Here is a 13,836-nt window from a genome sequence, read left to right on the forward strand (position 1 = left end):
GTCACGTCTCGGGGTTTTATTTTCACTTTTAAGCCAGCAGAAATCGGGATTTGGATGCAAAGTTGGGGTTGGCAAGCCAGCTAAAGATGAAATACTTTTTAAAGTTCACTGGAATGCAAAGAAAGGTGTGTGTGTGTGTGTGTGTGTGTGTGTGTGTGTGTGTGTGTGTGTCCCGGTAGATAGTTCCATTTCTCGACTCCCGGGCCAATGTGGGCAGACACTAGAGGGGAACAGTTCGTGGTCTTCAGCCTGGGCGCGTAGATGGCAGACTTCCCGTCTTCCACCGCTGTTGAGGCCCCACCTGCTGCGCGTGCCCTATGCCCTTCTCTATTGCTTTTGTTGGGACAAGACGTAGGTGATACATATTTTGCATGCATTACCCCGGCTCCCATTGCTTCCTGCGATAGGCATTCTGGTCTGGTTTCTGTGGGCGGTATGGGGCTATGGCCGGGCGAGCGGATCTTGCTGGAAGAAGTAAGGCCAGAGGGCTCTTTGGAGGCAAGGATGGCAAGACTTCATTTTACACACTTTGGACATGTTGTACCAAAGGGCCAGTCCTCGGAGAAGGATGTTAGGTTTGGTACAGTGGGGGCGCAGCCGTCGATGATCTGTCTGAGGCACAGGGACGATTGTGAGGCTGGCACAGGAGCAGGCAGTGTTTCGTTCTGCTGTGCACTGGGTTGCTATGGGTCGGAGCCGACTCGATGGCACCCAACAACAGCAGCAACAGCAACAAAGCATTATGGAAGGAGCACTCCTCCCACTAAGGGGTGTTGCAGTGGTGGAGCGCTCATCCGTTAAGCAAATGGCCGGTGGTTCAGTGAACCGAGGCACCTGGTGATCACCTGGTGATCAGTTTCCTCAAGATCAAAAGCCCTACTGCCGGGAATCACCTCTTGACTGAAGCAGACCCAGGCAGCTTTCTCCCCCTGAGTGGTTTTGAACTGCCAACCTTTTGCTGAAGCACTGCTCCAGCATGGCACAACTCCTTAAAGACTACTGCCTAGAAACCTCGTTGGGGCCATTCGACTACGCTGTTTCTTGGGGTCACTATGAGTTGAAAACCTACCAGACAGCCCCCAGCAACAACAGAACATCCTGGAGCAGAGGAACCACAGAAGATTCTAAATTTGCCCAAGATCACACCAGTGGCCTCTAACACAGGCCCGTCTTCCTCCATAGCCAGCGTTAAGCGTTTTTGACGCTATGTGGTCGGTTGCCACCAGTGTTCTAAGTTACTTAGATGGCAGGACAGTCCACTGAAGCCCCCCAGAGAAGCCTCCCAGCCCTCAGCGACGGGGCGCAGGGGGGAGCACGCTCTCCTCCCTCCAGGGCCCGGCCCCACCCAGAGGGCAGGCCCGTCCCCTGGTTCTGCTGAGCTGCTCAGACTGCCTCCCACTGCCTGGCAGGGCAAACCCTGCGGGCAGAGAGCACTGAGCCATGCCAGGACATGGCCAAAGTGGGGCCGTCACGGATGCTGGTGCTACCGCCTCCGTGGATGCCTCCAGGCTTGGCCTCTGTGGCCTGTGCCCTTCTCCTGGCCACCTGGGTGTGGGATCAGGAAAGGAAGGCATCTGTGAGCGATGACTGGGCACCTTGATCTGTTGGTGCAGAGGGGGGCACAGCCTCGGGAGATCAGGGACTGTGAGTGGCAAGCCCTCTGGCGCCTTCAGAATACCGAAAGACCCCAACAGCCCCTCCACATATGCACCCCAAATGCTGCTTCACTGATTCGCTTTCCTTTCCTTCCCCCCAAGAATGCAGAGCAGAAAGGCAACGAATGCTCGAAGCGACAATGAGCGCTGTTTTGTTTTTTAAAGTAAACAAGTATTTTAACCATTTCTGGTTAAGAAACTACTTGGGTGGCAGATCCTATCTGCCCTTGGCCACACTGAAGCTTCATTACGCTTGCCTCGAGGGCCCTGTGTTTACTTTGTAGGGTCTTTAGGGTCTTTCCTTGTGGAGCCCTGGTGGCATAGTGGTTAAGACTAGACTGCTAACTGCGAGGACAGCAGCTCGAAATCACCAGCCCCTCTGTGGAGAAAGACGTGGGCTTTCCACTCCTGTGAAAAGTTACACCCTCAGAAACACCCAGGCAGCGCTGCCCTGTCCTCTAGGCTTGCTATGCGTGGCTGTTGACTAGATGGCAGTGGGTTTGGTTGTGTTTCGTTTGGAGCAGTGGGTTAGATGTCAAACTTCCATTCTTACGGTTGGTAGTTGAAGGGCCCCAGCCACTCCTTGGAGAAAGACGGGTCTCTTTCAGCTCCCTTAGAGATTTACAGCCCAAGAAACCCTCCGAGGGCCTCCATGCTGTCCCGTGAGTCAGAATGCACTCCGTGACAGTGAGTTCACTTCTGTCTGCTTTCCCCCTGGCCTCTAGGTCCCGGGGTTGGACAAAATAAGTTTGTGCTCGATTACTCACTGAAAGGTGGGAAAGGTAAACGTACCCAGCAGTGCTGCAGAAGAAAGGATGGCCGGCTGTTTCCATACAGATGTACCGTGTGTTAGCCAAGAAAACACTGGAACTGGTGTACATAGAAGCATCATGAGGTTGCCATGAATTGGACTCAGCTTGATGGCCATGGATCTGATCCCCCCCCCCCTCTTTCCTCCACTCATTTTACTAACAGAGTTAAGCCAATGAGAGGCAATGAATGGCTTTAGTATAGTTGAACATGGGCCCATCTTACAGGGCTAACAGCTTTTGGTTGCTGCTGAATGAGAATGTGGTTGCTGATAGCATGAAATAACTAATAACTTTTCTTCTGTGGAAATCATTTATAATGTCTGCTCGATCTCTTGACAAATTGTTATAAAACCTGTCAACGAAGTGGACATGGGTCTTCAATTGTGTTGGTGTGGGAGAGTAGAGAGGCTTTGGGGAGATGAGGGTGACCAGATCTATTGAAAATTACCAGTAGTATCAGTAGCATTATTGAGTAATATGATGCTGTTTACTGCTATTCCAGTTGCTTTTGGGCATTGAGTTCAGAACTAATTGTTTATTTGAAAACTTGGGATTCATTTTGCTAAAGTAATGAATTAAGTTGTTCATTCACCTAGTGAATTATCCCATAAGCATTTTATGTATTTATCTTTGTGTGTGTGATCTATTATGGGCAAAAAATACCTGCAGTGTAGCAGGCACCTTGGGCTTAAAGTGGAGCGGTGAAATAAAAGAAATCTTAGCCCAGTGACCATTCTAGTGGGGAAGATGGACAATCAACAAATAGATAATATAAGGATTGGTGATGTGCTCAAGAAAACTATGGCAAAGGCTAATCTTAAAAGGAGTGGTTAAAGACAGCCTTTTAGATAAGGTGGCTTTTAGCAGCGACCTCACTGTTTTCTTTTCCCCTCCAGGTTACAGGGTTTATAAGGGAAGAAACAGGTCACAATTCAAGATCAGAGATGATTGGAGAACCACTTTCTTCATCAAGACAATCTCTTTTCAGCAGAGCAGACAGACTTGCCTCTTTCTATGGGCCTCTTTGCTCTCCTTGTTGGGCAAGTTACCAAGCTGTCTTAGCTGGCATGATAATTGCCCAGGGCGCCTCACTCTGCTACTATGTGCTGCCCTGAAGCACTATGCTTCAACTGCAAACCTAGCTCCACCAAGTGCCCAGAGGCAGCCTCCCCAACCCACACGCCACCTGCCCGAAGGCACGCAGCTTTCTGCATCCTATTCCTCCTGTTGGCCTCCTGCAGGTCAAAGCTGAGATCTTTTTGATCAAGTGACTTTTAAGCAGATGTGTGTTCCTTACAGAGACAAAACAAAAAGTGGTCTGGTTTGGGGCCTAATAAATAAATTCCAGGAACTTGATTAATAAATTCCAGGAATTGTAAGGCGATAAGTGCGTGTGTGTGTGTGTGTGTGTGTGTGAGATAGAGATAGATAGATAGATAGAGAGAGAGAGAGAGAGAGAGAAAGAGAGAGAGAGGAGGGGGGCTTGGGGACTCTGGTAAAAAGTAGGAGTTGAGGGCAGATCAGGCAGCGCTTGTAGACCAGGGCAACACTGGATTTAATTCCCAATCTGATGGGACGCTATTTTGAGTGTGGTCACATGATAAGGCTACTTTGGCTGTGATACGGAGAATACAGTGGCGCAAGAGAGGAAACATGCCTCCAGCCGGAGGTGACGGAAATCTCATGGTAACCCCTGGCTATCCGAGTCCAAGTGTGCTCCAGAGAGCTTGGGCTGGCTGAGTTTTCAGAAATAATTGGCCACACATTTCTTCTAAAGCCTCTTTTTTGTGAGCTTGAAGCTCCAACCTTTCAAATAGCAGTTGAGTGTATTTTAACGGTTTGTACCACCCAGGGGCTTGAGGGTGGCATGAGTGAAATGAGGAAACATGGTAGTGAGAACACATTTTGAACATAATAGCCGTACGACTTGCTGATAGACTGGGTGTGACCTGTAGAGGAGAAGGGGCCAAGTTAGGTCAGGGTTTTCAACCCAAGCAGTGGACTAAATGAAGATTATATTCATGGAAAGACCTCGTGCTTTATAGATAACAGTCCAGGTGTTCTCTCAGTAAGGTGCTGCCTCATATAGCGACCCTATGAGGCAGGGTAGAACTGCCCCTGTGAGTTTCTAACACCGAAACTCTTTACGGGACTACAAAGCCCAGTCTTTACCCCTCAGATTGGCTGGTGGTTTTGGACTGCTGACCTTGAAGATAGCCGCCCCTTGAGGACCCACTAGACTACCAGGGCCCCTATTCTATACAGTCCAGGATCAAAGCCTAAGGTGTCTTGGAATCCTTTTGAGCTTCCTGCTAGTGGCTACCATTCTCTCTGCCCTCCATTAAGAGCATGCAGTTGTCATGAGTCAGTTGTGTATACAGAGAGGGGCTCTGTCCGGTTTTCAGGACCTTCAGCAGCAGATTGCCATATTTCTCTTCTGAGTATGTTTGAATATTTTAAGTATTTAACCATTTGTGCCACCTTGAAGTAGCCCTGGTGGTGTAGTGGGCTGTGCACTGAGCTGCTAGCTGCCAGGTCAGTGCTTCAAACCCAGCAGCTGCTCCATCAGAGAAAGATGAAGCTCTCTGTTCCTATAAAGATTTAAAGTCTCAGAAGCCAAAGGGGTAGTTTTACCCTGCTTCATAGGATAGCTATGAGTTAGTATCAACTCAGTGACTATGAGCTTGTTTTTTTTGGGGGTTTGGTTATTCCTAGCCTACAATTATTATTAGGAATTAACACTAAAAAATAATTGAGTATTCTGTGTGAAGCCACATTCAGGTGAGACAAAAAGTCTAATTGCCATGACAAGATAAGGGGACTTGATGCGAAAGTTCTTAGGTTTTCCTGTGTAAGTCCTCACTTGTATAAATTCTGAAAACTATATTAATTTTTAAAAGATATTGACATTGTGTGAACATTAGAAAATATATATAAGAAAGAAAAACATGGGAAGTCTGACTTCTAGGAATAATCAGTATTAGAATTTCAAAATACAGGATGTTCATTCAGAATTTTTCTATGCACACACATTTCTAATACATCTTAAAATAGGTAGGATAGTTACTTTTCTATATAGTAAACATATAAGCATAAGTCAGATTTAAGGGACCCTTTAAACCCATTGTGTACATTTACTATGATGTATACTCATTCCTTTATTGGATCTTGTCCTAAATTTGCACATGCCGATATATATTTCTTACTCCTTCTCTTTGAACCATTTTAAAGAGAATTATAAAAGTTTATTGCGTATTGGGCAAAAAATAGATGCAGGAAAATATAAGGAAGAAAAATAACCCACACAAAAATTTCAGAAGCAGAGATAACCACCGTATAAATTTTAGTGTATAAGTTTCCAGATTTTTCCTAGTATCCACAAAGAAATACAGTAATATTAAAGTGAAATCATTCCCTAAGATACTTTTGTAAGAGGACTTTTCATTTAAAATGCTTGGTGGGTATCTTTCTGTATCTATAACTATAGAGTCAGTATAATTTTAATAGCTGAAAAAAATGGCATTATAAAGATGTACTCCTAATAAAAACCTTAACCCCAATAAACTCACTGCCATCAAGACAATTTCAACTCTTAGCCGCCCTCTAGGACAGAGTAGAAATGCCCCTGTGGATTTCCAAGGCTGTAACTCTTTATTTACCAGAATAGAAAGGTTTATCTTTCTCCTGAATACCCCTGTCCTATATTCCATAGGTTCCAAACTTGTTTGGCTTATCACTCTTTTTCAGAAGAAAAAAAAGTTACTCATCAGATTAAAACTTCAGTGGCCTAAGCCCATGATCTAGTATCAAGTGTAAGTGTCTGCTTTTATAGCTCCTCTGGATCATTCCAGCACCTTCACGCAGCGTGTCCTTAACTTTTGGAAAAACTATTATAAAAGACAATAGATTATAAATATGTATTAAAAATAGTAGACTGCACTTAATATTTCTCTCAATTTTCATATTTAAAACCTTTTTATGGTGCTTTGGGGCAAGTTTTGTGACACTGATTGCTACGCCCACCATGAAAAGCACGCTTCCCACTTCATCTAGCCGGTTACCGTTTGTATTCGCCTGTCTCCACGATCTTTTCTTGCCTCTGAGCTCTGCTCCTGGGCAGATGCTAGTCCTCTGAGCTATTATGTTCGATTGTTCTAGCCAGTGGCCACCTCACAGGTGTTATTGCTCCTCCTCTAGGCCTAGCATTTGGTTTACCGCCAAAAGAGCAAACAATTCTGCCTTGGAAGAAGTACAGCCAGAATGTTCCTTAGAGGCAAGGGTGGTGAGACGTGTCTCGTGCACTTTGAACCTGGAATCAGAAGAAGCCAGACTGGGCGGAAGGACATCATGTTTACTAGTGTAGAGGGCAGCAAGCAGAAGGCAGCCCTTGATGGGGGGTTAACGCAGTGGCTGCACAATGGGCTCCAACGTAAGGACAATTGTGGGGGTGACGCCGGACCAGGTTTTGCCCAGTTGTACTTAGGGTCACCACTAGTCAGACTGACTTGACGGCACCTAACAACAGCGTCACTGGGTGAAGTCCAGTTCCAGGCCTGAAAGGCATCTGAAGGTCATGGTCTTGGGATTCCTTTAGTCTCTATGGGATCAGCAAACCTGTTTGTTGTTTTTTTTAAATTTTTATGACTTTGAGTTTTGTTGCAGATTTTTTTCCCCAGGACCTCCTTTGTGACCCCTTTCAGAGCAGTCAGTAATGGCAGCAGGGTCATGGCAGTTGGGGCTACTGTGGTCCTCTTTCAGAGAAGGACATTTCTTAAATGTTACATTTATAAAGTGATATAAACTTTATAATGAAAATATTGTATCACAGGAGCTGTAATGTGATTTCTATAATATGCTTCTTTAGAAATTATTGCTAACAAGTTCTTGGTCATTCGATCTAAGGAGCATGATTCAGTCCATGGAGACTCTCCTAGTAAGCAATTTATCACCTGTAAAAGCATTCTATGTAACATGTGTGTGGGTGCATGCATACTTTTGTGCTGTTTATCAGAAAGGCAGTTTCCATATGAATATATTTTATGTGTTTGGGAGAAGGACATTTTTTTTTTTAGATAAAATTTTTTTTTTTAATTTTAACAATTTATTAGGGGCTCATACAATTCTTATCACAGTTCATACATATACATACATCAATTGTATAATGCACATCTGTACGGTCTTTGCCCTAATCATTTTTTTCTTTCTTTTTTTACATTTTATTAGGGACCCATACAACTCTTATCACCATCCATACATATACATACATCAATTGTATAAAGCACATCCATACATTCCCTGCCCCAATCATTCTCAAAGCATTTGCTCTCCACTTAAGCCCTTTGCATCAGTTCCTCTTTTTTTTTCCCCTCCCTCCCCTTTCCCCCCTCCCTCATGTGCCCTTGGTAATTTATACATCGTTATTTTGTCATATCTTGCCCTATCCGGAGTCTCCCTTCCCCCCTTCTCTGCTGTCCCTCTCCCAGGGAAGAGGTCACATGTGGATCCTTGTAATCAGTTCCCCCTTTCCAGCCCACTCACCCTCCACTCTCCCAGCATCGTCCCTCACACCCTTGGTCCTGAAGGTATCATCCACCCTGGATTCCCTGTACCTCCAGCCCTCATATGTACCAGTGTACAGCCTCTGTCCTATCCAGGCCTGCAAGGTAGAATTCGGATCATGGTAGTTGGGGGAAGGAAGCATCCAGGATCTGGGGGAAAGCTGTGTTCTTCATCGGTACTACCTCGCACCCTAATTAACCCATCTCCTCTCCTGAACGCCTCTATGAGGGGATCTCCATTGGCCGACACTTGGGCCTTGGGTCTCCACTCTGCACTTCCCCCTTCATTTAATATGGTATATATATACATATACATATACACATATATACACACACTTATATCGTTGTTGTTGTTTTTTTTGCATGATGCCTTATACCTGGTCCCTTGGCACCTCGTGATCGCACTGGCCGGTGTGCTTCTTCCATGTGGGCTTTTTTGCTTCTGAGCTAGATGGCCACTTGTTCACCTTCAAGCCTTTAAGACCCCAGACACTATCTCTTTTGATAGCCGGGCACCATCAGCTTTCTTCACCACATTTGCTTATGCACCCATTTATCTTCAGCGATCCTATCATGGAGGTGTGCAGTCAATGATATGATTTTTTGTTCTTTGATGCCTGGTAACTGATCCCTTTGGGACCACTCGATCACACAGGCTGGTGTGTTCTTCCATGTGGACTTTGTTGCTTCTGAGCTAGATGGCCGCTTGTTTATCTTCAAGCCTTTAAGACCCCAGTCACTATCTCTTTTGATAGCCGGGCACCATCAGCTTTCTTCACCACATTTACTTGTTCACCACTTTGGCTCCAGCCGTTGTGTCGGGAGAGTGAGCATCATAGAGTTCCAATTTAATAAAAGAAGGTATTCATGCATTGAGGGAGTGGGGAGAAGGACATTTTAAAAAACATTTTGATCATTTTTATGTGAAATATTCTCAAAAGCTTTTTAAGGCAGGCTTCGTGTAAAGATTCGTAATTTTTTCCTTCTAAGTGTCTGACTAGTTAAGCCACATGTGACATGCTAGAGATGAGTTAGCTCATGGTTGTGCATTTGGAAGTTAGATTTGAACAGCAATAGTCATCAAACAATAATGTCACTCAGTTTTTGAGAAGGGTGCCATGAGGTTTTTAAGCTCCTATTAAAAAATAAAAGATTAAAAATATTTTCAATCCTGATTCTTAAACCAGGTATGCATTTCTTTCCCTATTTGATGGCACATGAGGTGCATTTAAGGCATGGGCTGAAATGCTTCGTGTCGCCCAATACTGGAAACCAAATTGTATTAGTCTGGGTACTTTAGAGAAACAAATCCACAGAAACTCGTGTATAAGAGAGAGTTGTATATAAAGGTTAAGTGTGCATCAAGAAAACATCCCAACCCAGTGCTGCCCAAGCTCACGAGTCCAACATTAACCCATATGTCCAACACCAATCCACACAGTCCTCCTCCATCTCACCCAACAATGCCGAGTGCAGGAGGAAAGCTGAGTCAGTGAATGCGTAAACATCTCAGCACTGGCAGGGGTCTCCACACAGGTGCTCCAGCCTCCAGGGCTGCATCGGGGTAGGTTCATGTGGCTTCTCCTTGGGGATGTCTTGCAGGAAGTCAGCCTTGGAGCTGAAGCAGGGAACTGCTAAGGCAGCTGCCCTCCAGTGGGACCATCACAAAGCAAGAGACCCGAGAACTAGAAAGGTGAGGCTCACCGAGCCATTTATTCGTCCACCCTTCAATTAATCTCACATGTGTTTATTGGCCAGGTTGGCACAATAAACTAACTCAATCCACCCCTTGCCATACTGGCACCTGTACATAGTTCTTTAGCTTCATGATTTAAATTAAGTAACTCCTACACCTTAATCCTATAATCCTGTGCATATGTTCTCCCACCTATGAAAGTTTGTAAGCCAACCACTTAATTCCCTTCTCCCCCCAATTTTGGATACCCAATTTATATACTGCCCACTTACATCAACCCAGTTCTCTGAGAAGACAATCATTGTTCGACATGAAGAGTCTTCATTCCAGTTGGAACCTTGTGAAGTCTGCATCCACAAGCAAAGTCAGATCCGGACAGGCCATCCATAAATCAGCAACAATATGCACCAGTTCACAGGCTCAAAAATCTGTATCTGGTCGGGTTCTGGTCAACTCAATGTGGGCTGCCTCACTCAGCCTCCACAGGGTGCCCATTGGTCGCCTTGCCTTTAGAACATGGGCTCTCACAAATGCTCAACAAGCCTAGTCCCTGCATGCTAGGTCATCGACTTTAGACCTGTCAGCCCGCTCTCATCTTCTCCTTTTTCTCCTGGAAACCAAGTCCACAGGTGTCAGTGGCCAAACCCAACCCGTCTCTTTATTGCTGCATTTCTCCCACTTCCACTCAACAAGTAGATCCAGGTGGTCGCCTAGCAAGCATCTCAGCCTGCTCTCAAGCTCCCTTTAACATTCAGTCCCAGAGAGGAGTTTTCTTCGTGGTTCCAGATTTTTTTTCCAGCTTCTGACAAAAAGACTACTGATCCGTGAGTACTCCAAAGCACTGGGTGGGGCATATCTTTTCAAAGCTTTCTTTGCAGACATGGCCAAACCCATCTAAAGATCAAATTTTAATGGCTGAAGCAAGTGGGCTAACAAACTATTTTCATACTTCCCGTTTTTTCCCCAGAAACAACCAAGTAAAGTGTGGCTTTATCTGACCTCTGGTTTGTTGATCTGCTTCTGGAAAGTCTGTCTTTGGAAACCCTATGCAGTGTCGTTCTACTCCGACACCGCAGGCTCACCACGGGTCAGAGACCACAACAGCCCGGGTGCAGGCTTTAGGCATCATAAGAGGTATTGCTAAGCAGCTGTGTGCTTTCGAAAGGACTCAGGATGTTAATGTGAGCGAAGAGGGTCTGATTAACGGAACCAAATTATGTTGGTTAATTTGAAGTAATCATTGTAAGTGTCATCTAAGTCTCTGTCTTTCTTTTTCCTGTCTTTCTTTCTGGGTGAGGTATTTTCCCTGAGTGAGAGAACATTGAAGGTCATTTCTTTTGTTGATCTGGAAAAAGAACCTGTGGGAAGATTGCCCTCTTGAATTCAACAGGCCGTTTTCCTCAAGGCCGAGGAAGTGGGAAGGGACCCCTTGAGCTGGCCAGCTCCTCACCCAGCCCAGGCTCAGCCGATGGACCCTCTGCTGCTGCGCGAGGCTACCTCCTAATGGTATCTTTAACTGTATGGGACAAAGTCTACAGTGTAGAATTACTATTTGTAACTCCACAAGGGCTGGATGCAGACTTGTGTGCAGGCTACTCATTAGTTACCCCTTCGGATTTGTGTCCTTCATGATTTGCTCCACATTAAGTCAGTAGGGAGGTGGAGTCCTGCATGGGGGGCTGGGGGGGGGGATTATAGAAAAGAGGAAGCAAGTTATCTGGATTTGGCATATCCCATTTACTGGAACAAAACCTCCCCGTTAACTGCAGTGCAAAAGTCAGTCTTGCGGTTGTCTGTCTGTTGAAGAGAATCTCACCAACCCTTCTGTTCCGCAGTCGTTTATCAAAATAGCGCTTTCAGCAGTTTCTGGCCGCCGCTTTTCTTCTCTTTCTGGGAAACCGCGTCCTGGCTGCTTGCGGGCCTCCCACAGCTGTGTACCTTGGGCAGCTCCCAAACGGGCTTGACAGTCTGCCTTGGGCATCTAGTTTATACCTCTGTGGAACCGAGCCCAAGTTGGTCTCTCCTTTCTTCTTCCTCTTTTTTTCTTCTCAATCTGGGGCCTATTCGGGAAGTAGAAGGTTACAATGGCAATAAATCCTACTTCTGACACCACCCGGCAAACTGGCGTGGCCGTAGTGTCATCTGGCCATCTCTGAGTCACAGAGGGCAGCGGGAAACATGAGCACAAACAGCCCAGGTCTGATTCCAGTGAGGCAGGGCTCAGTCATGTCGCTACTATTCAACGTTCCCATCTATAACGTTCTGCTGGGCTTGATAACCTATTGTAATGGCTATATAGAACTCACAGATGACAGTGAAGATTATGCGCTTTATTAGGTTACAATTCAGCAAGAGAATGACAGCGTATAGTTCTTCAGTCATGACAGTCTCTCTCAGCAGTGCCTGGCAGGCGCTCCTCTCTGGTCCTAGGCATGAGCCTCTTTAACTCAGCTGATAAGTTCCTAGAGTTGCCTTCTTGCTCAGCCAGCAAGACTCCTGTGGAAAGGTGCTCAGCTTTCTTGCTTCATGGATTTGGAAGTCCATTGTCCCCTCTCCTGCCAGTCTCCAGATTCTTCTGCTGCCATTCATGTGCTGCTGCTTCTTGCCGTCTCTCACCATTTCTGGTGGCATAACACCTTCCCTCTTTCTCTGTCTCCTGGGTCAAGGAGGTTCCCAGCAGAGGGACCCTCGGATACAAAGGATGTGCTCCTATTTCTTCCCCTGGAGTTGCAGTCCCTGCTCGTGGTACATAAGGAAAACCCTTGGCCCTGTTTCTGGTGGACGGAAACATCTCCTCTGTGCCTGCACTGTTTCCATTACTTTGTGTTATTCACAAAGAGAAATGAACTCCAAAGCGTGGCTTACCATGCTCTATCCTGCCCTTTATCTGGGAATGGTCTTGTTGGATGTTGAACCCTGGGGTGCTGACTGAAATGTGGGCAGCTTGAAGCCACCCAGAGGTCGCTGAGAAGAAAGGCTTAGCAATCAACTCTGAAAAGTCATGGTCAAAAATCCTATGGGGCGCACTTCTGCGCTGAAACCAGGCCTTGCAATCAATGCGATGCCAACTGGCTTCTCGAGGAGCGAAAGGTGGAACAGTGCAGGGGCAGGAAGAAACCTGAGTATTATAAAGGGAGGCTCAGTGCCGGGCATTCAGATAGATGTACCGCTGTGAGCACTCAGGCCAGTTGTCTAGGGCAAGTGTTTTATGTGAAAGACCAGATGCTAAATATTTTAGCATTTGCTCACTATGGGGTCTCTTTTGAAGCTGTCCACCTCTACCCTTGTGGAGCGAAAGCAGCAAGAGACACAGAAGAAGGCACGGCGGTGGCTGTTAAAGAAACCTCGATGCAGTAGCGCGTGCTCACTCGTAGCTCGCCGCACGGACAGAGGCGAGCGCGGAGATGCCTTTGGCTTACACGCTGGAGATCGCTGCCCACACTCTAGGGTCATGTAGGAAGCCTCGTGTCTGAAAGTTTGATGATATCTACATTTGTATGTATTTCTGTAGAGATCTTTTTTGTACTCAGTAAAGCTGGATGAAAAAATCACTTCAGAAATGTTAAGTGAATCCAAGAATGAACTTTTTTACCTCTTAATTAAATTTTAAAAATTGTTGTTGAGAATAGATACAGCAAAACAGACATGAATTCAACAATGTCTGTCTACACGTACCGGCTGATGGCATTGGCGATCTTCTTTGAGTTGAGTGACCATTCTTACGCTCCTTTGCCTGAGTTCTTCCCCCTCCCTGACCTCGCCTACCCCCTAAGGCGCTGAACTCGTCTTTGAATTAGTGTTGTTCATTTGATCCACACAGCTATTAAAAGAGCACCATGCTCACGGCAGATTTTTATGTTCCTAGTGAAGTGAAACTTTCATCTGATTTCAAGATGACTTCAGGGGATATTTTTGGTTTAAGGTTTCAAAAGATGTCTCAAGAGTTTATCCAAACTCCCTGGCTCCAGAAAGTATAGAGCCCATGGAAAATTTGAAATGCTGTTCTACATTTCTCCCCTTTTCATCAGAATTCCTATGTGGGATCTTTGATCCGAAGGCTCGGTAATGGTAGTTGGGGCAGCACCCAGTTCACAGTGACGCCGACAAAGCCCCTA

General features: G+C 45.9%; 1 protein-coding gene across 1 annotated transcript in view; it reads left to right on the forward strand.

Annotated features, from left to right (window-relative positions):
• Positions 1-13,836, forward strand: part of MANBA (mannosidase beta) — a 150,840-nt gene that overhangs the window by 657 nt on the left and 136,347 nt on the right. The window lies entirely within an intron of this gene.

Source organism: Tenrec ecaudatus, chromosome 3 (genome assembly GCF_050624435.1).
Source record: "Tenrec ecaudatus isolate mTenEca1 chromosome 3, mTenEca1.hap1, whole genome shotgun sequence".
NCBI classification, from domain to species: Eukaryota; Metazoa; Chordata; class Mammalia; order Afrosoricida; family Tenrecidae; genus Tenrec; species Tenrec ecaudatus.